Raw genomic sequence first — 25984 nt, 5'->3', positions numbered from 1 at the left:
CTGCCAGCCAGTTAAGCCACAAACAACATATATGCTAGCCAATTAAGCTGAAGCATCTATAAAAACTGCCAACCACATCAGGACAGTCCGAAAAACTGGACAAATGATAACAGCATCTGACAGTGTGCTATAATGGTGAAAAACGCACATATACGCATGGGGCTTGGACACGGGAAGGCAGCCCCCAAAGCAGCTGAAGCTCTGGCACCTATGAAGTTTCACTCTTGGATCAGGATTTACCCAACTATCCGCTACAGCTCATAGTATTACCACCCATTACAGACAGCTGAAACTCTTTCCACATCTTAGAACGGTGTCCTAATGGAGCTTTATGTAGGTCAAACACCAAAGTCTGCAGGCAGAGGAACTGTGCTGACAGATTGGTCTACTCGCTGTACAAATAAATCTGTGCAATCCGACATGTGGGAAATTTGGTTAGAAATCCAGTCTTTTAATTTACAGTGCAAACAACTGACACTTACCTGTGTGCTGGCAGCATAAAATATTAATCAAAAGAAAGTTTACAGAATGCTTGCTTTTCATTACTCTGGAGTGCAAGTATATAAGTCCATTACATTGTCTTTCTTATCTCACTAGCTTTGCTAACTAGCTTGGAATTTCAATATACTTGACTGCAAATAGATGGCTATATCATACCAAATGTTTTGACAAATCATATGAGCAAATAGAGGTTTGTAAACTCAAATTGGACAGCGTTATACTTTTTTGCTGTAGGTGAGTGAATGTGGGCTTTCTTCTGGAAGTTTTATTGGCTTATTTAGAAGAACTATAGCTTATAGACACCTTTTTTCCTAGCAAAATTGTTGGTTCCTCATTTTTGACCAGACTTGTGTCACGCAACGTTAAGGGGCATATTCAATTGTCGGTGGAAACGCCGAATATCTTGCGCTCCGCGCACTATTACGGTAATAGTGAGCGGTAAAACCGTTATTACGGTAGTTTTCTCGCTGGATTTCAGCTCGCAGCTCTCTGAGCCGCGAGCTGAAATCCAGCTATTACCGTAATAACGGTAGTAGTTTTAACGTGTTGGGGAATCGGAAGAATTGAATATGCCCCTAAGTCAGAGTTAACATCCCCTGGACTACACATAAAATGCATTTTCTTTCACATTAAACAATAACCAAGGGTTTTGCTCACATGCATGTAGTGAGTTTTCACCATGGGCAAACTGAATGCACATGATCACAACGCTGTGTCAAGAATCCAAATATCTTTACTGTGCACAAATATTTTTGATTTGGCTCCATTTTCCTGCCTTGTGCTCAGACACTGATCCAGTTGCTCACTGGGCAAAAACCCTTATCATACCAGACATGGAGCAAATCAATAGTGATCAATACACTATATTCACAATCCACATCAAAATCATGTTTGATCTTACATAAGGTATAACAATACAACAAACCAAAATTGCTTCATTGTGTAAGCCTTTTACTGCTCCACACTTTGCACAGACATCAGTCAGTGTAGGGAGGCTGATAGCTGAAGGGTTGGAAGACAGACACAGCTTGAGCAGAGGTCAAAGACAGCAAATAAAAATCTAAACCACAAAGACTGCTACTTTCTGATAACGCTGCAATGCGATAACAGTACAGTAAAAGGTCTATCAGCAAATAACACTTAAAGATCCAAGATAATGACTATGGGAACAAAATCTTGGTATTTGCCGCTATGAGAATTGTAAGGAAAGCTGGGTACATACTACAGGGATTTCACAAGATTGGGCCAATCACATGTAAACGACCATTAGGTCCGATATTGCATTAGTGTGTACGCTTCCATGATCAGGTTTTATCGTTACAAAGCACATTGTGTCATTTCACTCGATTTTATAACCGGACTAAAAATCTCTATAAAACGATGGAACTATGTCAGGCAAATTCTGCAGTGTGGGCAGATCTCCATACAGTGTACAGGGTCACAATCTTTTCAGCAATGGTTATGACAGATGAAGATCACAGATCTAAAGACAAATCGTCACATGAATCGGCATGCAGATTGGGAATTTTAGTCATTGGTAAAATCGTTAAAGATTGCATCGGGGGAAGTTTTCTGTAGTGAGCACCTAGTTTTTCTTAGTGGCTTAGACGAGAAGGATTTTGGTTGCCTCGGTGGTGCGACTCAGCTCTTTCATTTGTTTTTTTAGTTTTGCCAAATAACATTCAGCAAATAGCATCTCACTTAGACTCCCAATATTATTGCAGTGCATCTCCACATAGATATTGTATTCATTTAATACGATGCATAGCTGACTGGCATTTCTATCCTTCTCCTCATCTGAACTCTTCAGTAGCTCTTCCTCTGCCTCCTTCAGGGCCCCCCTGTTAACAGGGCCCATAAAAAAGGGTTGCTATGCAGGTGCCTGCATGGCAAACAGATATAGACCACAGGAAGATTTCTAGGACACTCGATCTCTGTGCAAGATTGTACCAGCATCCAGTGCTGGCTTCATACCATCACTACACAAATGTTGGACATGTGCAGCATTATTCCTACACCACAGTAGTTCTGAATGCTAGGACTGAATGATGTGCAATCTGTGTCATGTTGCAATGTGTGGGCCTACACGAATACCCTTGAGTGTTGTCGCTATAATCAGGTTTGCATTTAGTACTCATTTAAGGCCTTAAACAACTCTGAAGACTAAAGTGTTAATTACTGTTGCAGAAAAAGTACAACTCCTACAATAATTCCAGCATATTAGGCATACATTAGGGAACTGAGGAGTTGGAGAGGTTCAAGAATACAATGTAAAAGACAATTAATCATTTTGATAGACATTACACTCCCACACTGTTTCCGCTAGATGGTACATCAACTCTAAGCTGGGAACCTTGTCTGAATAGCTCTACTATAGAGAAACTTCTGGCTTGTTTCATTACTATCTATTCTCCTCTGAAGGCTGGTAGATACGGAAGCCAATTTCCCACTTTTCAGCAGATCACTAGAACAATACATTATTTATCTAGTCATTTTAGCCAAGAAACTAAACTCTTCCTCAGCTTGCCCAACTCTAACTTTATGTGCCGCTGCAAAAGCTCATTCAAACAGAACATTTAAATTACATTTTCTAAAAAGTTCTAAATAAACTGAGTTATATTAAAAGATTTATACTTTGTAGAATGTATTTGCTTTAGGGAACAGACTACTGTACAGGAAAGTAATTGTCCAATGAACAAATTCTTCATTCAAAGTAATGAAGAAAAGATCTCAACAAATCGAGTACACTGTTTAAAAGCCAGGTAGAGCAGCGACTGGGCCGGCAGAAGCAGGGCGAGGCATCACGGTAGGAGTGGGCAGATTTTTCAATACAACTACAGCAGCAAGATTTCTGCAATTACCAATGCAACAAGGCTCCTCGTAAATATATATAGCTTTCTAGCTGAGAGCATAAGGATGAAACACAGCCATATGGCAGGAGCTATTTTTAATAAGCTAATTTCAATAGCATCTAAACTAAAGCTAAAAACCTGAAAAACGCAAGTCTGGACAAATGCCAGGTAGCTACAGCACACATATATAAAACAAACTGAAGCGAATGTTTGGTGATACCTATAGATTGTAATGAAAACAGCTCTACTCAAATGCCTTAATATGACATGGCTCATAGGTTTGGCAAGCCAAATGATGCCACAACACTACAGGTCTGCCAGAGCACCTTTAGCAGCAAGAAACTACACATTGTTAGGTTAATTCACTGGATTTTGTTCCCCTCCAGAACCTATGACAGTTCATGATAAGACCATTATAAAACAATAAGGGCTCATTCAATCTATCAGATATAAGCAGCATTGTTCAACATCTGTGTTTGTGTGGGTTTCCTCCAGGTGCTCCGGTTTCCTCCTACTCTCCAAAAACATACTGGTAGGTTAATTGTCTGCTAACAAAATTGACCCTAGTCTGTGTCTGTCTGTCTGTGTGTTAGGGAATTTAGAGTGTAAGCCCCAATGGGGCAGGGACTGATGTGAGTGAGTTCTCTGTACAGCGCTGCGGAATTAGTGGCGCTATATAAATGAATGGTGATGATGATGATCCTGTTATTTCTAGTGGCTTTATTTTTTGTTTGTCCTCCTTGTTCCCAGCAGTTGTACCAGTTATATATTTACAACACCGTTCCACGTAGTCTAAAGAGCCAGTTTTGATATTGTTGTAAGTTTTTGTGGAGGGCTACACAAAAGGTACACAATTAATAGGCAGCAATAAAAACCTTAATCAAAACAGGGCAAAAAAATCATGTAGGTACTGTGCAGCACCGCTAGGCCTGCTTCACTAGGAATTGAACTCATGACCCCAGCGCTGTGAGGCAGAAGTGTTAACCACTGAGGAAAGTATACAGCATGTGTCACAAGAAGAGAAAAAGTGCATCTCTATTTGTGTTTAACATAAACCATGTTTATCTAGGCAGCACTTCCATTATGGTGGCACAGCAAGACAATGCTGACAGAGATAACAACTGGTACAAGATGTAGAAACTATATGTGTATTGTATGCAAGTGTGCATTCCATTAGATGTACTAAAGAGTAACCATTTTAATATAATAAGTGCACCGTTAATTATGACGCTAGAATCAGTAGCTCAAAAGAGCACAAAACCAAACCTTAGTTACCTGCATAAATGTAATCCAACCTCTATGAATTTGCATAAACAGTCATACACAGACCTGCACTGAATTGTTAGGATTACAACTCTTCAACTTCATAAAAATCTAAATATTTTATTACATGGGTAGAATGAGACCAGGGAGGATAGCTTGTTACATGACCGACCCCATGGAAAAGTCTAAGTTCTGTTGAGCTTGAGGAACTATGTTAACTAATATTATGTTTCAGTTCTTACACTAGATTGGACTCTGGACTGAAAGCTAAAGAAACAAAATAAACAAAATAAACAAGAACAGAACCGTTTTTATTAGGCAACAAATGCCAAACAAAATAGCATCCTATCAATGTTTCCAGTGGCAAGGATTAGTAAACTGCATTGGTTTTGAGTTTACATGTTTGCAACAAGGAAGGAAGGAAGGAACGAAGGGTCCTGTATTCTGTCATTTATATCCTCTTCTGAAATAATCACGCTATTTTCCCAAGCTTATATTTCCTTTCCAGTGGAACTATAAAAGAAGAAAATACTATATGGTGTGCAATGTACCATAGCATCATGTTGTCTAATAGCACAAATAAAAAACAAGTTAAGGTGCATTTAAAAAAAAAAAAAATAATGCACAATGTCTACTTTAAGTGACTGATGCTTTAAGACCCACTTAGATGTTGGCTCCAACATCTGAATTAAATACAAAATACATACAAAAATATTTATCCATTTCAAACCTACACATATATACAGATACTATAGATGCTCACACTGCCAAAGAAAGCTTACTATGCACAAGTTAGGCAGGGACCCTGCCCATCTCAGTATGCATCAAGTGGCAAAGGCAGTACGTGAAACACCCCGCCCACTTGATGATGCAAATTATGTCATCAAGCAACAAAAATGTTTTTATTTTATAGATTAGGAGCTATGTGTATTATATTTAAGAATTTAACTATGCAGATGTGGCTATGGCAAACCCACTTATTACACCGTATCCAGACATCTCAGATCATAATACCAGGCATATCAATTAAGCCAATTATAAATTAGACAACACACAAGTCCCCCCCCCCCTCCCGTGTCACATAATATTGTGCCACCCTGTGCAGAAGAACATGTATGTACCGCTCTAGATGCAACATTTTATAGTGCTGTGCAATAACTGCATTAAAAGCTGCAGTTCAACACAGAAATCCCTGTCATGAGCTCAATAGATAATGCAAACGATGTTACTGCGCTTGTAGATGGGCTATGCCAGGGGTAGGCAACCTGCAGCTCTCCAGGTGTTGCCAAACTACAAGTCCCAGCATGCTTTGCCAGTAGATAACCAGCAGATAGGTGGCAAGGCATGCTGGGATTTGTAGTTTCACAAACACCTGGAGCCTACCCTTGGGCTATGCCATTCAAGTGCAGACATAGCTTGTAGATTACCCCAGTATACATTGGAGTAAAAGCCCTGGGAATCTAACATACAAGTTGCCTTCAATAAGAGAACTACCAATACCCACAGATGGTGGAGGCAGCCATTTTTGTTTTCATGGGAATGTAAACTATCAATTCCCTAGTAACCAGTGCCACAGGGATAAAAGTCAGGCAGTGCCTCAGTCATGTCATTGGATCAGCCTAAATAGCTGCCTCCACAGTCCAACAGAGATATTTAACATTGCATTTATATTTGCTCTGCAGCTGTGTGACAACTATTTTTTTTCTCTAAGCATAGTATATATTATGCAATTGTATTCCTCGTTTTACAAATATTTTAATTAAATATACAGAGTTCAAAATAGTCTTTTATGAGCACGACAAGGTAACAAACATGCAAGGGCAACAAGGACAAACTCATAAAAAAAAATAGAATAAATCCTAAACATATACTGTTAAAAGGCTCCAATTCCCTTGTAGCTATAGTTAATGGTTTACTTAAAAGAAAAGAACAACAAAAAACTCAACCTACCTCCAAGATTAGCATCTACATTAGGTTACATTTGCATTCATACAAATATTGCACAGCTTTCATTGCCAAAGAATCAGAAAAGCACGGTCACATACCATGGATGCTTTAATTTACCCCTTTGTAGGAATAGCAGCAGACAGGAGCATAACATACAAGTAAACATGAAGGCTCACCCTACATTTTGCACTTTCCACTTTTAAGCAAGCATCTGAGTGAGAAGTATGTGGAGAAGGGGGACAAGTTAGTAGAAAACACTTTTAGTACAAGCAGACTCATTCACCAAACCCACACTGATTCCAACCTATATCAACATACACACAGTAGGCAACATTATACAGATTACCTTGACGGCCCACAACAGATGTATACACTGTGCTATTTTTACAGCACCATAGTATGCTCTGCTATATAAACACTTATAGAACAACGATAAATATACACTACAAAAGAAAATGTATTGTTAAAAATAATAACCACCACACATACATTTGTAAAAAAAGTTGTTGTTGGGTAATGCCAGGCAAAGCTTCGACAAGGTGAAAAATTAAAATAAAACCAGTGGGAACCAAGTAAAATTGGAGACTGTAGCTAAGCAGGACATTATGGGAATGCAGGATTATTACGTACATCTACGCTCGCTCTGTAGCACAAAAAGGAAAAGTCAGACCTCCAATAGAATGTATCAATGCTGTGTCCATGAAAAGTTATTTTCTTGTGTGCTAACAGTCTTTGTGGTGTGAGTTTGAGTTTCAGATTCAAACACATGCATAGTATGGTATGTCACCGATCCCATGTATATAGTCACAAACTCTTAAGAGTACAAAGTTATTCATCTTATCACCGTGGATTAATCTATTCAACAGAAAGATCCCCCGTGTTATTCAAACGTGATGTCCCCAAAGGACTTGTGTTTACAATGTTTCTGACAGTAATGAGCCTTCAATCAAACACATCACTTCACCGGTCCGCTCCAGCTGGAGACTCCACCAATGATAAACAGAAGAGAAAGGGGATCTAGTGCATTATCTTTTATTAAGCTCCAAACACGCTCAATGTAAAAAAGTTCATAATTGCAATAAAAACATAAAACTTAAAACCAGCGATAAAAATAATGGTCAAACGGACATTATGGGACTTTCCCACTTATGCCAATACACTAAGGGGCATATTCAATTGTTGGATTTTCCCACAGCGTTAAAAGTATTACCGTTATTACGGCAATACTAAGCCGGATTTCAGCTCGCAGCTCCCTGAGCTGCAATCCAGCGTTAAAGGTACCGTAATAACGGTAATTACTCACACTATTACCGTAATGACGGTAATAGTGTGCACTCCGCATTACTTTTCTGTGTAACGCCAACAATTGAATATGCCCCTATAAGCAACATAAAAATAAAACACATTTTGACCCACACATAAAAACTATGGGGCATATTCAATTAGGGTTCCGGTTCGCGGTAACGCGCGTTACCGCAAAAAGTGTGCGTTCTTGCAGGTATTACGGTACCGCAATAACGCAGATTTTCGTACACAACCCTATGGGCTGCGAACGAAAATCCACGTTATTGCGGTAACGTGGATTAAGTTTGCGGGCCGTTCCGGCGCGATCCCGCAAACCGGAACCCTAATTGAATATGCCCCTATATATTTTGTCTAAACAGAATTCAGACTGCACTTAACATTAAAAGCACAATTTTCATTTTTCATCTGCCTCATTGAGACTGTTAGTCTGCAACATTCCTAAAATATACATCAACAAATCTTTTCCAATAGTATATTGAACAGCAGTTAATAATCCATAAAGTATCTCTTCTATTCGCTCCTCCATCCAAAATCAATATAAAGTGTGTGGAGGATTGTGGTTGCTGTAACATAGCTGCTGCCCACACACTTCATCTTAAAATATAGATGTTGGGTAGAAAACATTCTGATTGTATACAATTTGACAAACAAAAAACAAGTGGGTTACTTAGTAGCATAGGTGAAAAAAAGTGCACAACCGTAGAAAACCACAGCAAGCCATCAGCACCTAGTTATGATGAATGCCATACAAATTAGACTGTAAAAACCTGAAGTCGATTGACTGCTACATTTGTATCAGCATTTGTGTATAGGGCAGAAAGCAGCCCCCAATGTGTAGAAAACAATACATTAAAAAATAAAAAAGCAATTGCACTAAAACCAGCATCTTTCAACATAAAGTAAGGATCAGACACATGTGCTTTGTAATTGGTTTTGGGGGCACTGTACATTTTGTTGAAGTTTTGCGTGCTACAAAACAGCTCACAAAAACCGTGATGTAAAAAAGTTTTTATTACTAGATACTAAATCTACATAACAGACTCAACTACTCCATCTTCAACAGTTCTGGAAAATAGCAGCCATGCTATATTTGCATATGCCTACCAATATTTAAAGTAATTAGGAAGAAACAAAACCCATCTACTGTATTGAAAATTTCTTTAAAGACGATCTGCAAGGCTATAAAAGCATTTCTTCAGTAGTGAAAGCTCACAATATCTCAACAGTATCCCCATCTTCTCTTCCCACACAAACTGATTATTTATTCACTAAATATGGCACCCTCTCAAATCGCACTAGATAATCATCTATGTGCATTAACCAGTAGCTTACATACAGATCATAAACCATCCTTCTGTACCCAAAACAGTTTAGTGACAAACAGGTTACTTATCATGTTTTTGTACTTTTATATTCCCACACTTGGATTAAACATGACTGTAGGATGTCAGTACAGTAGTGATACAAATCAAGAGAATAAATAGCTTGCAGGTCCTTCCACATACACAAGCCCCTTGCTAGTTACAGCACACCTATAAACCAAGATCAGTGCTCTGAAGAAATAAAATCAATTACCATCCCATGCAAATTCCAGCAACCACTACACAAGTCAATGTCCAACCAAATATGTATTAGTTTAATATTTTTTCATAGCATCTTATGTATACATGTCTCATGGCAAACTGCACACTCAATATAGATGAATAGTGGCATTTACCCCAAATGGAAAAAAAAGCAACAAAGCACCTGCCATATATTACTCTTATGTCATGTGTACAGGTCAGTAACTGCACTATATTATACTGTAGAGTGACAACCACAACACAAGTAATTGCTAGCATCCTAAGCATGCCACCCTTGTTCAAGGTTCTCAAATTTCACAATTTTGGTACTCTGGATAAATAAAACTGACGAAGAAAAAGATTTACATAGAAGTTCAAATTAACCAGCATTATTGGCAACATATAAAACAGATCTATCAATACCAGCCAGCTTCATTTACAAAAGCACCGACAGGCCTAGACATAATATAAGGCATAATCCCCCATTTAGTGCCAATTGACAGATTTTACTAGTCCAGCCAGCATTCTATCTTTGTCCCTACCTATAACATCTCTCATACAGCACTCCTTACTATGCCAGGCAGCATCTCTCTGCACATCTTCTAGACAACCCAACATCTCTTCCAGAAACCTTTATGTCAGCAATTTAGCCTCATGCCTCTAAATTATGTGTATGTTTCCTGTTTAAAATCTTATATACCAGACAACTCACACAGACCTCCACCCATACAAGCCACTCAGTACACCCTTAATACCATGCAACATTTTTTTGAAAAAGCACCCCTACTCCTCTATTCATAGTCACTCACATTGCACCCCCCTGTGCCAGCAACCTGCAAGCACCACCCCCTCCCTGTGCCAGCATCCAGCACTACAACCCCCCTGTGCCAGCATTCAGCACCACCACCCACCCCCTCTGTGCCAGCATCCAGCACTACAACCCCCCCTGTGCCAGCATCCAGCACTACAACCCCCCCTGTGCCAGCATTCAGCACCACAACCCCCCTGTGCCAGCATCCAGCACCAACCCATGCCAGCATCCCCATGCCAACATCCAGCACCTCCCTGTGCCAGCATCCAGCACCACCACCCACCCCCTCTGTGCCAGCATCCAGCACCAACCCATGCCAGCATCCCCCATGCCAACATCAAGCACCCCCTGTGCCAGCATCCAGCACCACCACCCATCCCCTCTGTGCCAGCATCCAGCACCAACCTGTTCCAGCATCCCCCATGCCAACATCCCCGAATGCCAACATCAACCACCCCCCAGCCCCTGTGCCAGCATCCACCCCCTCAATGCCAGCATCCATCACAGCCCTACTCTGTATCACCAGTATCACTCGCCCATCCACCACTATCAGGACCATCCCATGTTAGTGTGCGGAGGCAGAATCCGGTATTAGTGGCTAAACCGTAACTCCTCATCTCGGCCACTCACCGTCCCCGAAGGACCCTGTGGATGAGATCCGTGTCCCGGGAGGAGACGCTCAGGCCCCTCCGTATGATGTATATCGCAGCCTCTCCCCTCCCTCTCCAGCCAAGTAATATGTCTGCGCCTCTCCCCCTCCGATGGGAGTGTACGGGCCTCTGCGCATGGACACCTCCCCGGCTCCTCCCCCTGTGCTGTCACCTGACACCTCCCCGGCTCCTCCCCCTGTGCTGTCACCGGACACCTCCCCGGCTCCTCCCCCCCTGGGCTGTCACCTGACACCCTCGCCGGTCCTTAGCGGGAACGAGGCGGCTCCTTCCTCTATTTACTTCTAGTATGTCAGAGTCACCCAGTCCACAGCGCCCCCTGCCGCCTGCCCGGGCTCACTGTCACAGCGCTGGAAAGACGGGTGCGGCTTTGCAGGGTCTAAAACCAACAGCTGGGATTGGCCGGTGATCGCCGAGTTTAGAGTATGCTGCCTCCTGATTGGTGGGCTACTGAAGGCGGGAAGAGGGAACTGTCTGTGACGCAGCCAAAAGGCGGCATCGATGAAATAAAATAACATAGCCGTGTTTTATACGCGGGTCGTCCGCATCGTGTTTACCTTACCCTACTCTTCTTCTGGTTACGGCTTCAAATATTTTATTTACTTGGCATGGGAGATGCGAGCTCTTGTAAAACTACAAATACCAGAGTTAGGGTAAACTGGGACATGTATTTCGACAACAACTGGAGATCTTTCCTTACTCCATACATAATATTAGTCTGCTTCTGTGTTTTTCACATATTTTTATTTTACAATCATCTGCACTAATAGTATAGCAGAGTTGTGCCTACAAATATTATATATGACTCCTTTTAACTGGCAATATTTGTTTCTTTTTTTTCCCCCCCACATGTATTGTCCCATTATAATCACTTAATTTCAGTCGAGGTTATTGTAATTGGCAAAAGCAGTACCTCATTATCACACTAAACGAGTCAAATTGACATATATAATAGTCTTTGCAGCTTTACCTTTACAAAAGGGCTTTTCTTTGGTCATTCATTTTGTATAAGATTCACTTTCACTCCTCTTGACATTCTGCTTCTGAGCTGGTACATACAGCATAAGTCTGCAGGGCTATAATTACTGCTTGGCAGCCTTGAAAGTCATTGCCGGTTTAAATTTCCCCTGCAAAGTTGCTGAATATCGGTGACTTGCAGGATACGCTGCCCCTGGACTCCAAAAGTAATGCTGGAGCCTAGCTGTTATTTTGTGCCCATAGAAGTGCTGCAGTCATTGGGGGTATTCAATTGTTAGCGAGATTGCTGAAATACTCGCGCTGCAAAAATATTACCATTAATACGATAATATTGCGCGTAAATACCATTAATACGGTAATTTACTCGCTGGATTTCCTGCGAGCTGAAATTCAGCGAGATATTACCGTATTAACGGTAATATTTTTGGAGCGCGAGTATTTCAGCGATCTCGCTAACAATTGAATACCCCCCATTGTGTTAATTTTGATTAATTAAACCCAGTTTATTGCAGAGCCGTGTTAAAATAATGGGAAGCTTAATCCAGTCAGCATACGGTAAACCCATATGTGCCAGCATAAGATGTTGCTCCTGCCAGATTGTTTGGTACCAATATATTGTATGCTAATCCATGTTCTTGCCTTGTCAATATACAGTATTGTCCATTATTGGACTGACCAGCTCTGGGTGCTTGGAAGTTGGATACAGCAACACCACTGTGCTCAGCCTTTTTTGTGAGTTGTGCTTCTAGTAAATGTCTCCCCTGAGACCTTACAATGAGTTGTTTCATAGTGCACATAGCAGAAAGTGGGAATGAGTAGTGTTTGCTGCATTAGGACCCATCAAGGCTTTCATTGCTATAGTGAAACTTTGCAGTGTCACTTGGGTTTCCAGTGAAAGTGCAGCTCCAATTGAACAAGATGATGGCCCAATACCACTGTATACTAGTATACAGCCTTGTTGAGAATGGGGCCAAGTTGTCTGCTTCAGGTGTTTTTCACGTGAGCTGGCACTATGATTATTGCAATTTGAAAAGAAGTTCTTCACCTGAAACCAAAAAATAACTAGTTCCATAACTTGGTGACAATCTGGAGGTTCTCGACAATGTGCAGTTCTATTTATCTTGGACAACCCTTTCTAGCCATGCTCAGAGGGACATGGTGTCAAACTAGTTTATACTACAGCGAACTATGCTGGCTTCAATACACTTGGTGTAAAGAGAAACAACCATGTGTGGTAGAAGGTGCTGTGTTTTCACAGGATTGCATGGGGCAGGATGTGCTGAATACTAATATTTCATTGTGTTGACCATATGCAGTACTTATTTTATTTTTTAATATAGAGGTTTTTTTCCACATGATCATTTTCTGTCTCACTAATGCTGCTGTTCTGAGTGCTTAACTGTGCTTTTTATTGGCCTACCATCAGCCTGTCTGCATACCTGCCTCAAGAGAACACCATTTATACGAGAGACTGTTTGGTCCTGTGAATCAGTGTCAGAGATGCCTTCTGCATTATCAGTGACTGCCAACTACCAGTTAATGTCTGCTATACTGTGTATCTCCATATTTGTCTGCATATTCCAGTATTTAACAATGTGTTGCTGTTGTGTTTCAGCTATTGTTCTACGTATTATTATTTCCAGTTCAGTACTGTGACTTTGTTGTATTCCCTTAGTCTCAATAAACCATCTCTTACCGTAATAAAACCTCATTCTTCCTGTCAGTGCATTCCCTAACACAGGACACCAATGGGTTAAACACTCCTTCAGAGTCAGGACAGGAAAAGAAGACACCTGGAAGGCATATAGGATCCCTACTCCCACTTCCCCTGTCTTCTTTGATTGTAGTCTTCAAAGGACAGCAAGATATTTAGGTGTTCTATATTTTTGGACTTACCCTTGGTGGTGTACTACCTGGAGGAGCAAGAGGATCTTATAGTTCCTGAAGTCTCTGGTGGCTGTACCTTTGGGAGTATGAGCCAGGGAGAGGTGATGGGATTGGCCTCAATATTGCAGAGGTGCCTCAGAGCATATTCCACTCTTTCAGAGGCCATTGAATGTCCCTGTGATTGAAAGGCATCACGCGCTTGCGTGATGTCACATGCAGAGCAACAGAAGCTAAGCATTCTAGGAACTTGAATAGTCCTGGAAAGTGCTGCTGCAGTACCACTGAGATGGAAGTGAGAGTGGGCAGGATGCCACTGCGTGGCAGTGTTTTAAAATCTGCATAATATGTAAGAGAAGCGATCCAAACCTAATAAAGCAGGATAAGTGTTAGTTTGTGCTCATATAGGGCTTTGTCTGTGATTGTTCCCAGGTCTCTTGACAGCAAGGAGAAACCTGCTGAATCTACCAACGAACCAGCCAAGAAGCAGAAAGTGCTAAATTGCACTGGAAAACAATGAGTGAGTGAACACAAGCAGCCTCCCGCTCATATGAAAGAACTGTTAGATACATTTGTGACAAAAGAGGATTTAAAGTAGATAAGACAAGATCAGTAATTAGTGAAGATTCTTATGTGTCTGAGTTAGTAGAAATTCATCTAGTCCAGTCAGAAGTATCAGAGGGTTCTGATTGAGAGTCAGTTGCTTTATCAGAAGAAAGTAATTTTAATTCTGATTGATTTTATTAAATTATCTATAAACTGTTGGATATGGAGTATGTAAGAAAAAATATAGCAGATACAAGATGTGCTTTTTCAAGAGGATGTTACAACACTGGGGGCAACTATCAAGATTGGCACAGGTGTTCCCAAGGCGCGGAATCTAACGAACCTGGACTCCGTGAAGAACCGCCGCAAGGCAGGATGGATTTTGCTGCCGGGAACCCATAGTTCGCGACCCTCAGAGTAGCCCCCTGATGTGATATAGGTAGGATAGATGAATACACAGGAGAGACAATCTGGAACAGCAGGAGCACTCTTGAGTCCCAAATGAATAGCTAGGATACAGGCGGCCAGGATACCGCTAGCCAGGAACCTCACCTAGAGAGATCAGGAGGAGTCTGTTACTATGCACAGGCTGGATAAACACAGAAGAGGGGGTCAGATACACTCTGAGTTGTGTGGTGCCTAGGATGATCCTGAAAGTGTGGTCATTAACCATCCCGGATCCAGTGAGCTGAGGACATCTAGTACAGGAGTAAGACAGAAATTGTAGTCAATAAACAAGCCTGGTGGAACAACTATTATTTACAGTGATGGCGTTTAAACCCCGGTAGTCGATACAAGGGCGTTAAAACCACCATTTTTAATTTTTTTTTACTAAAAACCCAGCACTAACAGGGGAAGAAGAATTCATGATGAATCCACGTTTTAAGTTATTTTTGATGTAAGCCGACATAGCCTGGGACTCAGGCAAAGATAGCGGGTAAACACGGCCTCGAGGTGGAGTTTTGTTAGGGAGCAATTCAATACCGCAGTCCTGAGGTCTATGCGGAGGAAGTTTAGCGGCTTTCATCTCACAGAAGACGTCAGCAAATGCACTTTACTGAGGTGGAATGGCAGAAAAGGAGCCTGAAGTAGAAAGAAAATCCTGACGTGGTGCTTCTATTTTCTGCAAACAACGGGAATGGCAAGAGGGTCCCAAGAGAGAACTTGTGCTCAATGCCAATCCAAACTTGGTGATTAAATCACAACCAAGGAAGACCGAGTACCACGCGATTAATGGACACATGAATTACGAGGAAGGACATAGACTCTTTATGTAAGACTCCAATCTGAAGGGTGATAGAAGAGCTTCCCTCGATTTTTCTACTGTCAATGGTGGTAATAGCAATAGACTGGTCCAAGGGAAGAGTCAGCAAGGATAATTCGATTACAGTGGCAGCACTTATGAAGTTCCTAGCTGCCCTGGAGTCAATAAGTGCCAGTAAGGAAACTTGTTTTTCTGTGTATTGCGGAAGAGCTTGAACGGCAAAATTAGAGATAGATGGAGATGAGGCAGCTACGCCTAGCCTCTCCAGAACCAGTTAGGCTTTTGCCGTTTCCTGGCCGATTAAGGCAGTTACCCAGGATGTGACCGGACTATGCAATATAAACATAAGCGGTTCTTAAACTGCCTCTTTCTTTTCCAGGGAGAGACAGGCTTTACCCAATTGTAATAGTTCTTGCAAGATGAACTTTGGATCGTCGTGACTGCTGCCTCTCCTGGAAGCGTTCCCAATCTGATTACAAAGGGAAATCAAGGTATCCAGTGAGGTAGGGAGTTTCCCTGCTCATTCATCTATAATTCGATCCATAAGCCCTTGCCAGAAAGTCGTTATCAGGGCTTCATTGTTCCAGTGTAATTCAGAAGCCAGGGTAAGAAATTGAATGGCGTACTGGCCCACAGGCATAGCACCCTGACAAAGGCGCATAATCCCAGAACCAGCACTAGAAACATGACCAGGTTCATCAAATATCGTTTAGAAAGTTTCTAAGAAGGTGGCGCAGTTATGTAGTTAAGGGTTATCTTGTTCCTGTAATGGAGATGCCCAGGCCAGAGCTTGGCTGGACAAGAGAGAAATAATGTATGCCACCTTGGTTTTTTCTGTGGGAAAATTCCCAGACTGAAGTTCAAATTGAATAGCGCATTGGTTAAGGAATCCGCGACAAGTCTTAGGATCCCCTTCGAACTTGGGTGGATTTGGAACTGGAAGCTGAGAGGAGACGAAGCAGACACGGACTAACCTTGCACCACTGGAGGAGCAGTCTGCATGGCAAACATGTTCTACAGAGAATCTAAAGGGGGGGAAAGACCCTGTAAATATTGTAGTATTTGGGTATGATTCTTATCTTGCTCCACCCGAGCCATAAGATGCTTTAGCAGGTTGTTTGAGGAGGAATTGCCATCCTTATCCATCTTCAGTGCTCAGAGTAAACTGTTACAACACTGAGGGCAACTATCAATCAGGATTGGCACCGGCCTTCCCAAGGCACAGAGTCTAACGGACCCCCTGGTCTTCACCAAACTGACACAAGACAGGATTGATTTTGCTGCTGGGAGCCCACAGGTCATGATCCTCAGGGTAGCTCCTTGATGTGATAGAGGTAGGATAGATGGATACAACTGAATACATGGGAGAGACGTTCCGGAACAGCAGAAGCACACCGAGGGCTAGATTTACTATCAGGCGTGATGCATGGCGGCTTCAAACCGCCATGCATCGCGGCGGTTTTCCGGCGTGTTTGCATTGCAAACAGCCGGATTTACTAATGGGCGCATTTCAGCTTCAATTTGAAGCCGCCGGCGATGTAACGGCGGGATGTAATGCTCAAAGCCGCCGGCGGCTTTGAATAGAACATGGCGCTTTTGCTTTAAATGACGGCGCTTTTGTGTAAAGGCGGTTTTTTTGAAAATTACACCTGTCTCCTGGCCTGTTACTATTGGCTATTTTCAAACTCAGGAGATTTGACATCACAAGCCCTATATAAACCACTGGCCTGACACTTTTTTCTCTGATAGGGTTTAGAGGAGTTTTGTGAGAGGAGTTTGGAGGATAGTGGTTTGCTGAGAGTTGGTGTTTGGTGGATTGGTGGAGCGATATCTGATTGAAGTGTGAGTAGTCCTGTGGTTTTTTCCTGTTTTGTACATTTATTTTCTCATTTATTTTCTGTCTTGTATTTTTTGTATTTGACTTGTCCTCTGTCTGTGTTACTTGTGTGTGACTGTGTGGAGAGTGTGTCTGTAGGCAGTGTAGTTTGTTCTTTGTGTTTGTAAGTCCTTCAGTGTTTTGTGTTTTTCTGTCTTCTGGGTAAAAATGTCCAGAGATAGGAGGGGAGCAGAGGCTGAGGAGAGGGAGATGGAGGTTGAGGGGTCAGAGGAGGGAGAGGTTGAGGAGACAGGACAGAGCAGGAAGACCAAGACAGGGAGGAATGTGCGCTTCTCACATGATGAGAATTGTGTGTTGGTGCACAATATCATTCCCTGCTACGAGGTGATCTTGGGGAACCTGGCAGCCCGGACTCCGCTAAGGCGGCGCCACCAATTGTGGGGGAGAGTGTGCGACGCTGTTAACGCGGTGGGCCCACTAAAGAGGACAGTGGCGCACTGCCGCAAGAGATTTTCGGACATTAAGAGGAGGTTGAAGGAAAAAATGGCCCAGAAAAGGAGGTCCACAAGACGCACGGGTGGTGGCCCCCCTCTTCGCGTTGAATATACCAGCTATGAGGAGGAGCTGCGGCAGATAATGCCCCGTGAAATAGTGGAGGGAATTAATGTGCAAGACACAGATTCGCCCTCGTTTGCCCAAGGAGTTGGTGAGTGATTTGTCCTTTTTAAGCTAACAATATTGAAAATGTTTTTTTATTGCAAAAGTGTCTTTTTTACTCAATCAGTATGTAAAGGGCAATAATTTTGTTTATAACTGTTTTTTAATGTGCAAACACATGTCTTCCAAAGATTTATTATTTGTAAAAGGCTTTTTGCTGCAAATACATTGTATGCTTTTTCTAATACATCCAGATTCACCTGGACCACAGTTGAGTCCCATTCCTACAGCTACACCTCCACCTTCAGTCAGTGATTCGGCCACAGAAGAGCAAGCAGGTGTGTGATTTATGTTTTTGTGCTAAATAATGGAGTTAATTGTTTTTCTGTGGAAATGTTGCTGGCAAATTTTTTTTATTTAAAATATGGTGTGCTATGCGACCTTAGGGCTACATTTACTAAACTGAGATGTTGGCTAGAGCAACCAATCTGAATATACCTTTACTTTATTTATTGCATTCTACAAAAAGAGAGCTCAAATCTGATTGGTTGCTATAGGCAACGTCTTCACTTTTTTACACACGCAGTTAAGTCAAAATACCCAGCATGTACTACACAGAGGGAGGACTGAAATAGGATTTGTGTACCCCAAGGCACGGTCTAGCCAGATATTGCGTAATAAATCACAATATTTGTAGGTTACAAATACTATGCTTTTTTAGCCCCCTCAACCATACATAGTTCATATGATACTGGGTATTAAAAGGATAATATGTGCATCCTTAAGCAGGTAGCATAGGACAATAAATCATTAATGCAAAAATTGTGAAACAATCTGTAGTTTGTAAAGATTATTCTTTCCTATCAAGTGTTCAGAATGCAATATACAAACATATTATATCCTATATACTTACCGTCATTTTCATACACAGGGCCCTCTTCATACCAGGCACCTCAGGTGGAGTCCCTCCAAATGTCCCCTGAGCCAGATGAGCAAACCATAATCACCCTGGAAACAGTGGATGCCCCTGTGTCTGGTTTCCAGGATGTTGCACCTGGCCCTGCTGAAGCCCCAGCACACCAGCAGCCGGCACCTCAGAGTATGGACCCAGCCCGTGAAATGGCGCAGTCTATTGGTGCTTTCCAGCAGCAGCAATCAGTCTTCATGGAGAGCCAAACTCACAACATTTCCCAAATTGCGGCCCAGTTGAGGCGGATACACCGCACAAATAGCCAAATTCCTGCTGCAATCAATCGTCTGGCTAATGCCTGGGAGCAATCCAATCTGCAGATGGCCCAAATGACTGGGGCTGTGGAGGCATTAAATTCCTCCGTTCGCGAGGGGAATGCGAACCTGACCCGGCTGGCAGGCCAACTGCAGCAAGAACTCATTGCCCGCTTGCCTGCACCCTTTTCCTCGGCCACCACAAGTACCGCTAGTACGCCAAGCACATCGGCACAGAGTACTCCTCCAAGGAGAGGTGCTCGCACCAGGGGTGGGCCAGGGAGAGGACAGAGTGGGGCAAAACATAGCGATATGCAAGCAAAAAGGCGTCGCTAGCGCTAACACATGACTATTGCCTCATGCTTTTTTTACTTTGTATAAGCATTATCCTTTATTATTTATTGTGTTGTACTGCAATAAATGCAGTTAAATTTCTATGGTGTCAGTGTTTATTTTCTGCTAATTAAACAAGAGTATAGTGATGTTTTAAAAAACTAGGCACTCAAATCATTTACACATTGCGCTCTGACTGTCACAAACATTGCACTCACATCAAACACATTTTAGAGAAATAAATGTTTTTCCTATTGTGTAGTAGTTTGTAATGAGACGGACTCTAATCTGCCTTCCGCCCTCTGTGCTCTGCACATCACCAGATGTGACACAGACCCCTTCTGCTTCAGTGTGTACTGCACTAATCGGTGGGGTAAATTGATGTAATGCTAGATTATGTATAAAACAGCCAGCCAGGATAATATCAGACCCCTTTTCAGGTGCATACATAACCACCCCACCAGATTATTCTAGTAAGCTGAACCTGGTTTACCAAAGTACAAATGTACGCTATAACACACCTCTACTAGTGGGTTTGTGCCTGAATTTGTGCTGTGCAGATGTGTGAGGATGCAGCAGAGGAGTCATCAGCCAGAAACCCATTCTTTATTGAGTACAGTTAAAATTGCTTTTACACTCTGTTAAGGGATTTGTTGCAATATTAAACAAATGTTGAACTTAGTAAAAAAATTGCATCGTGGGAAAACAGAAGAGAAAAAGAAACCCAAATTACACTGCCATTACAAGACACTGGCCTTTTAACATATACAATCCCAAAGGGACAAACTTTGCACATGAAATGGCCCTTTCCCTTCTGTTCAGATTGACCAAATACCTCTAACAGCACACTGTTTGAACAATATCGCCGCTCACAAGCAGCGCTTTCATTTTGGTCTTTTGAATGGCGGTTTTCCGGCGGCTTTATAAACCCCCTAATAGTAAATCCGGCTGTTTGTATGTGGAGCATTGTTGAAACCGTCACGGCGCTTTATACAGAGGCGGGTTTGAAAACATCATTTCTGGCCGTTTGGATGGCGGGTTTAGCGTTAGTAAATCCGGCGATGGCTAAACCGCCGGCAAACCCGCCGAAAGTCGGCGGCTTTACAAACACGCCTGATAGTAAATCTAGCCCCGAGTCTCAAACGGACAACTAGGAAACAGGTGGCAAGGATACCGCTAGCCAGGAGCCTTCCATAGAAAGATAGACCAAGAGAAGTTCGTTCCTATGCACAGGCTGGATAAACATAGGAAGGTACAGGAGAGGTGGTTGTATACATGAGATGTGATGGATACACTCTGGGATGTGCGGTGCCTAGAATGGTCCTGAAAGCGTGGTCATTAAACAAGCCGGGTCTGCTGTACGAATTGTAGTACAGGAGTAAGCCGGGTCGAATACACACAGAAGTCAGCAGCACAAGGGATAATCCAGGGAACGAAGTCTAGCAAGCCAGAGAAATTCACTAGTAGCCAGTAAAGCGCAAGGATTTGCAACCTGTTCTGGCACAGTGTGACAGAGTGGATCTTATATAGTGCAGGGAGTTTCAAAGTCCCCGTCCAGAGTCACATGATCGCAAGAAGTAACTAAGTGAGTGCTGTGATCAGGTGCATGGAGCAGGTAAGTTCTTACAGAAGCAAAGAGAAAAGCCGGGGTTTTTCCTCTAAACAAGACATTTAAGGGGGTTATTGCAGAGTAATGGAAACATCCAGACAAAAGAATGTTTAATGACAAATTGACCGCTTGTATCCTTTTGGGGTGGAGCAGCCAAAATTATGGGATGAATCCCCTAAAATTGATGCCGACATTGCCAGAATATTGAAGAAGGCAACCATCCCCTTAGAAAACAAAAATGCATTCAAAGATGGAATGGATCGCAAAATAGAGCTGGGCGCAAGAAGAGCATATATGGTGGCTGGAGCAGCAGTAAGGTGGTATTAAGAGAAGTGAGTTACTCAAGATAGTACAATATATGCTTACAGCAATGAAATCATCTATGGAAGTGATTAGATATTACAACAGGCATATACATTATGGATGGATAGATTAATGCAGGTAGAATAAAGTGATATATAACCTGTGAACCTGACATAGCTGTAGCAGTTGCAATTGTGAATGTTTCCAATTCCTTTCACGTTTCTTTCTTGAAACCTATGGACAAGAGCAAGCTCTAGTGTAAATTCTCCTCCTTAATTTTCACTAGTGGTTCACCTGATTCAAGGCGTCATTGCCTCGCCAAGGTCTCAAGTCAAATTACAATTTGTTGCCTCCTTAAAAGGTTAAAGACAGAAAGAAATGACCTTGGTGATTTCAGTGGATCTCCTAAATGAAAGGCGGCAGACAGTGTCATATACTGACATCCTACTTTCTCAGTGTAACAATACTGGTAGTATTATCTGAAGCCCAATAGCCGAGTAGATATCCAGAGAGTAGTCAGACGTTTGCAGGGTCGGTACACAGCGGGTAGTCAGACGTATGCCGAGTTGGTACACAAGAGGGTAGTCAGACGTTTGCCGAGTCGGTACACAAGCAGGTAGTCACAGATGCAAGGTAGAGGAGCAGGAGCTGAGCAAGCAGAATACTCAAGCATATGTCTGAACCAGGAAGTGCCATTTATAGGCCCAAACAGGAAACAGGATCCAAGATGGTTTCTCCTTGATTCCAAACTGACCATCTTGGATAAGGGCAAATCTAAGGGCAAGTTTGCAAATGCAGAGATCTAGTGGTCGGAGGTGCAAATGTCAAAGTAATTCCTTACACTCAGTCTGCATCTTCTGTCTGCTCAGGTGTTTGTGCTTACTAATGACTGCCTATGCCACCAGTACTAACCGGAACCACTCTGTAAAGACTCTCTCCCACCAAGGCTGTTGTTTGTCTCCTTCCTGTCTGTGGTCACATTTGTTATTCAACTCTTCCTATTGCTGATCATTCTCGTTACTTGCATGACAAGGTCCTTTCACTGGCCATCTTTTATTCTATTCATAACTATTAGGTACCCACCCCCTTCTATATCATTCATTATAGTACTTCTTTCTTGGGTGTTCCATACTACCTAAAAGATTAACAAAGAATATTCTACAATATAACTACTCATGGCCCAATCTCTGCTATTACCTGACTAACTTGATTGCCATCCATCGCTAGACCTTGTCTTCTCCTCTGTCCTCATGGGCTGGGGGAGAGGCATTGTGCCTCGGGCCTATCCTACTACCTTGGGCTGGATTACTTGGTTACCTGCATGAGTCTTGTTCCTCAGGCTAAAATTTACCGGTCAACCCTGATTGTAATAAACCATTGATCTGTTACAGAATCACACTCAATACTTTTGCAGTGTACTATTATAAACCTGCCTACTTTCCAGGGTATCTGTAACTATACATAAGGAAGTATAATCTGAAGTGTGATACTGAATACATTAGTTCTATATTCAGTATGTGGTCCTTATTAGTGCCTTACAACACACTGTGAAATTTCTTGTGCTTTGATATTTCAAGTTTTGTTTCAACTTACTACTAAGCTATAAACATATCCAAAATATATGCTATTAATATATCTTTTTTTTTTTAACTAGCTGCATGTGAAATGATAAATAAAATCATGTTACTATGTTGATACCCAGTTTTTGTGAGCATTGTGCTTAGGTATGTTGGGAGAAATAGTGGTTGCAGACTTTTACATATATTAATTTGATGATGAAACTTTATAGCAACCAATCAGTTTCTAGTTAGCATTTATTTATTTAGTACATTCTAGAAAATGACAGCTAGAATCTGATTGGTTGCTATAGGCAACATCTGCACTTTTTCAAACCCGTAGTTTTGTAAATATACCCCTTAGAGCTAAAGGAAATGAGAGATTATCTGGCTGTATGTTGAACACAAGTGTTCCTACCTCCTTTATAACACCATGACCCTGTTTCAGGTGTATCAATGAAGAATGTCTGACCCACAATGTAACGCAGAAAGATCAAACAGAGGCTCTGACATTTGTATATGTATAGTTGACATAAATTCATATTTCTACCTTTAAACCACAAGGAACAGTCACAAGATCACCAAAACAAATCTGTAATGTACAATAAAACATCAGGACAATCAGAGCAAAGTAAGAAAGTTGTATCTCTGATGAGTCCTGCTCCCTACTAATAGTGTTGCTATATGGTGGAGAGTTTATCTTCTTAACACATGATGAAATTCACAACACAGAAGGTCAGTGCATCACATGAGACTCATGCAAGAATTTAAGTCTATTTATCATTAAATATTGTTCAGTCACAAGTGCTGACTTTAAATGAACACTGCTACCTATTGTTTTATTGGGTATCTCGCTTAATAATCAATGTCATAAGAATGTACAGAAACATAAGCACACATTATATACTTTATAAGAACCTATGTGTGTTGGATATTTCATCCACCCTGTATCATGTAGAATATTATTGAAACAAGGTTGCTCTTAGTGAAACAATTAAAACTGATAAGTTTAATGTTTTTTTAACTACAAGTTAGCAGAAAAATTAATAAAAATATTTACTTTTCATTTTTTTATTAAGCGAGTACTGCAATAAAAACATAGTGAATCTCAACCTATGACCAGAGTTGGATTAAGGCTCTGTGGGGCCTGGGGTGTTTAGAATGGGGGGGGGGGGGGGGGGGGGGCTATGTTGTAATATTGTTATCATTTTAGACAAATGCACAGGAAATACTGTGTGCACTACAGGCAGTACTGTGTGAAGCAGGACGTACCTCCCAACTCTCCTTGCATTCGGACCAAATCCTGACTAAGTGAGACTGTCACCCAAATTCGGGACAGTTGGCAGACTGTGCTGCTCTCTCATACCTGTTGTCACTTTTACCACCTGTGCCTGCTGGTGTATTTAGCTCAGTTGCTGGTTGTCTGTATCCTGGAATGTTGGAGGACCTATTTTGGAAAAAAATGGGAACATGTAATTTAGAAATCTACAACCACCCCCGGGATAAAATTAATAGCACCCATGTTTAATAATGAGGCCTTCCTCCAGCCTCAACATTAAAATAATAGTATTCACATTTAATAAATAGATCTATTTCTTTACAACCAGCCCTGACATTAAATTAATAGCATATACATTTAATAAATAGACCTATTTCACTCCAACCAGCCCCAACATTAAATGAATAGTACTGCCATTTAATAAATAAACCTATTTTCCTTAATTTCAAACAGCTCCAGCAATAAATTATTAATATTTACGTTTCATAAATATAACCATTTCCCACAACCATCCCCAGCATTAAATAATTGATATTCACTTTTAATAAATAGCCCTCCTCCTCAAACTCATCCCAACATTCAATTAATAGCCACAAACCACCCTAACATTTAATTAAAGGTCCCGTCACCTCATCTTAAATTAATAGGTCCCATTATTAAATTAAATAGCCCCACCATAACAAAACAAATAAATTAATAGCACCACCATTAAATTATTATCTCTGTCCCACAGTCCACCATTAAATTAATAGCCTACCTCCCAACCAAATTACAGTTTACACCCCCCACCCTGGCAATAAATTAATAGCATCTACATTAAATACATTTCCCTCAAACCATCACTGCCACTAAATAATTCCTATTCACATTTAATAGATATCATTCTTCCCAAACAGCCCCATATTCAATTACTAGCCCCCAAGTCATCCCAGCATTAAAGGTCCCATCACCCAAACTTAAATTAATAGGCCCCACTATTAAATTAAATAGCTAACCAATAAATTAAATTGCCCACCTTCACCCCACAAATAAAATAGCACCCACATTCTATTAAGACCCTCCTGCCTTCCCTCCCACATTATATTAAGACCCCCTTCCTTCACGTATTATATTAACATAGCCCCCCTTTCATCACACATTATATTGACATACCTGCCTCCAATCACACATTATATTAACATACCTGCCTCTCTTCCCTCACACATTAGAGTATAGTTACACCACCTCTCTTCCCTCACATACTCCATTACTTCCTTCACACAGTATAATAATATACTAGCCCGCCTCCCTTCCCTCACACTTACATGTGGTGCATGTCCCCTGTGACACCTGTCAGTGGTGGGGGAAGGGAGGAAGCAGCCACACATAGGGGGAGCGATGGATCATTAGATCCGAGCACTCTAGAAGGAAGGTGGCTGGTCTCGGGGAAGGAACCAGCCACCAAGAACTATACTGACCCCCAGCTGGCACTCTTTTAGAGTACTTAGTCCGGGAGGCCCCCTGATAGAGGGCCCTTCCTATGACTCAACTTTGAGCTGCAATTACACTAGAGGAAATTTAACAGGTTGTGAGACGGTAAAGGCCCCAGGGCCTGAAGGATTTACG

General features: G+C 41.7%; 1 protein-coding gene and 1 long non-coding RNA gene across 14 annotated transcripts in view; one reads left to right on the top strand and one right to left on the bottom strand.

Annotated features, from left to right (window-relative positions):
* The window catches only part of ADD1 (adducin 1), a 57918-nt gene extending 46882 nt beyond the window's left edge, over nucleotides 1-11036 (bottom strand). For 3 of the 12 annotated variants that reach the window (XM_075194262.1, XM_075194271.1, XM_075194282.1), the window contains exon 1: nucleotides 10872-11035. The gene's annotated coding sequence lies outside the window, so the exon portion shown is untranslated. Of the gene's footprint in view, nucleotides 1-10871 lie in introns of all 12 variants that reach the window. The other 9 variants (XM_075194272.1, XM_075194270.1, XM_075194280.1 and 6 more) reach the window with 5 other exon arrangements.
* A 40-nt stretch (nucleotides 11037-11076) lies between these two features.
* Nucleotides 11077-25984, top strand: part of LOC142126981 (uncharacterized) — a 40042-nt gene continuing 25134 nt past the window's right edge. Inside the window, exon 1 of one of the 2 annotated variants that reach the window (XR_012685324.1) lies at nucleotides 11077-11562. This is a non-coding gene — a long non-coding RNA (uncharacterized LOC142126981). Of the gene's footprint in view, nucleotides 11563-20769; nucleotides 21574-25984 lie in introns of those variants that run through there. The other variant, XR_012685313.1, reaches the window with a different exon arrangement.

This window comes from Mixophyes fleayi, chromosome 1 (genome assembly GCF_038048845.1).
Source record: "Mixophyes fleayi isolate aMixFle1 chromosome 1, aMixFle1.hap1, whole genome shotgun sequence".
NCBI classification, from domain to species: Eukaryota; Metazoa; Chordata; class Amphibia; order Anura; family Limnodynastidae; genus Mixophyes; species Mixophyes fleayi.
This window is presented reverse-complemented; position numbering and strand designations above follow the sequence as displayed.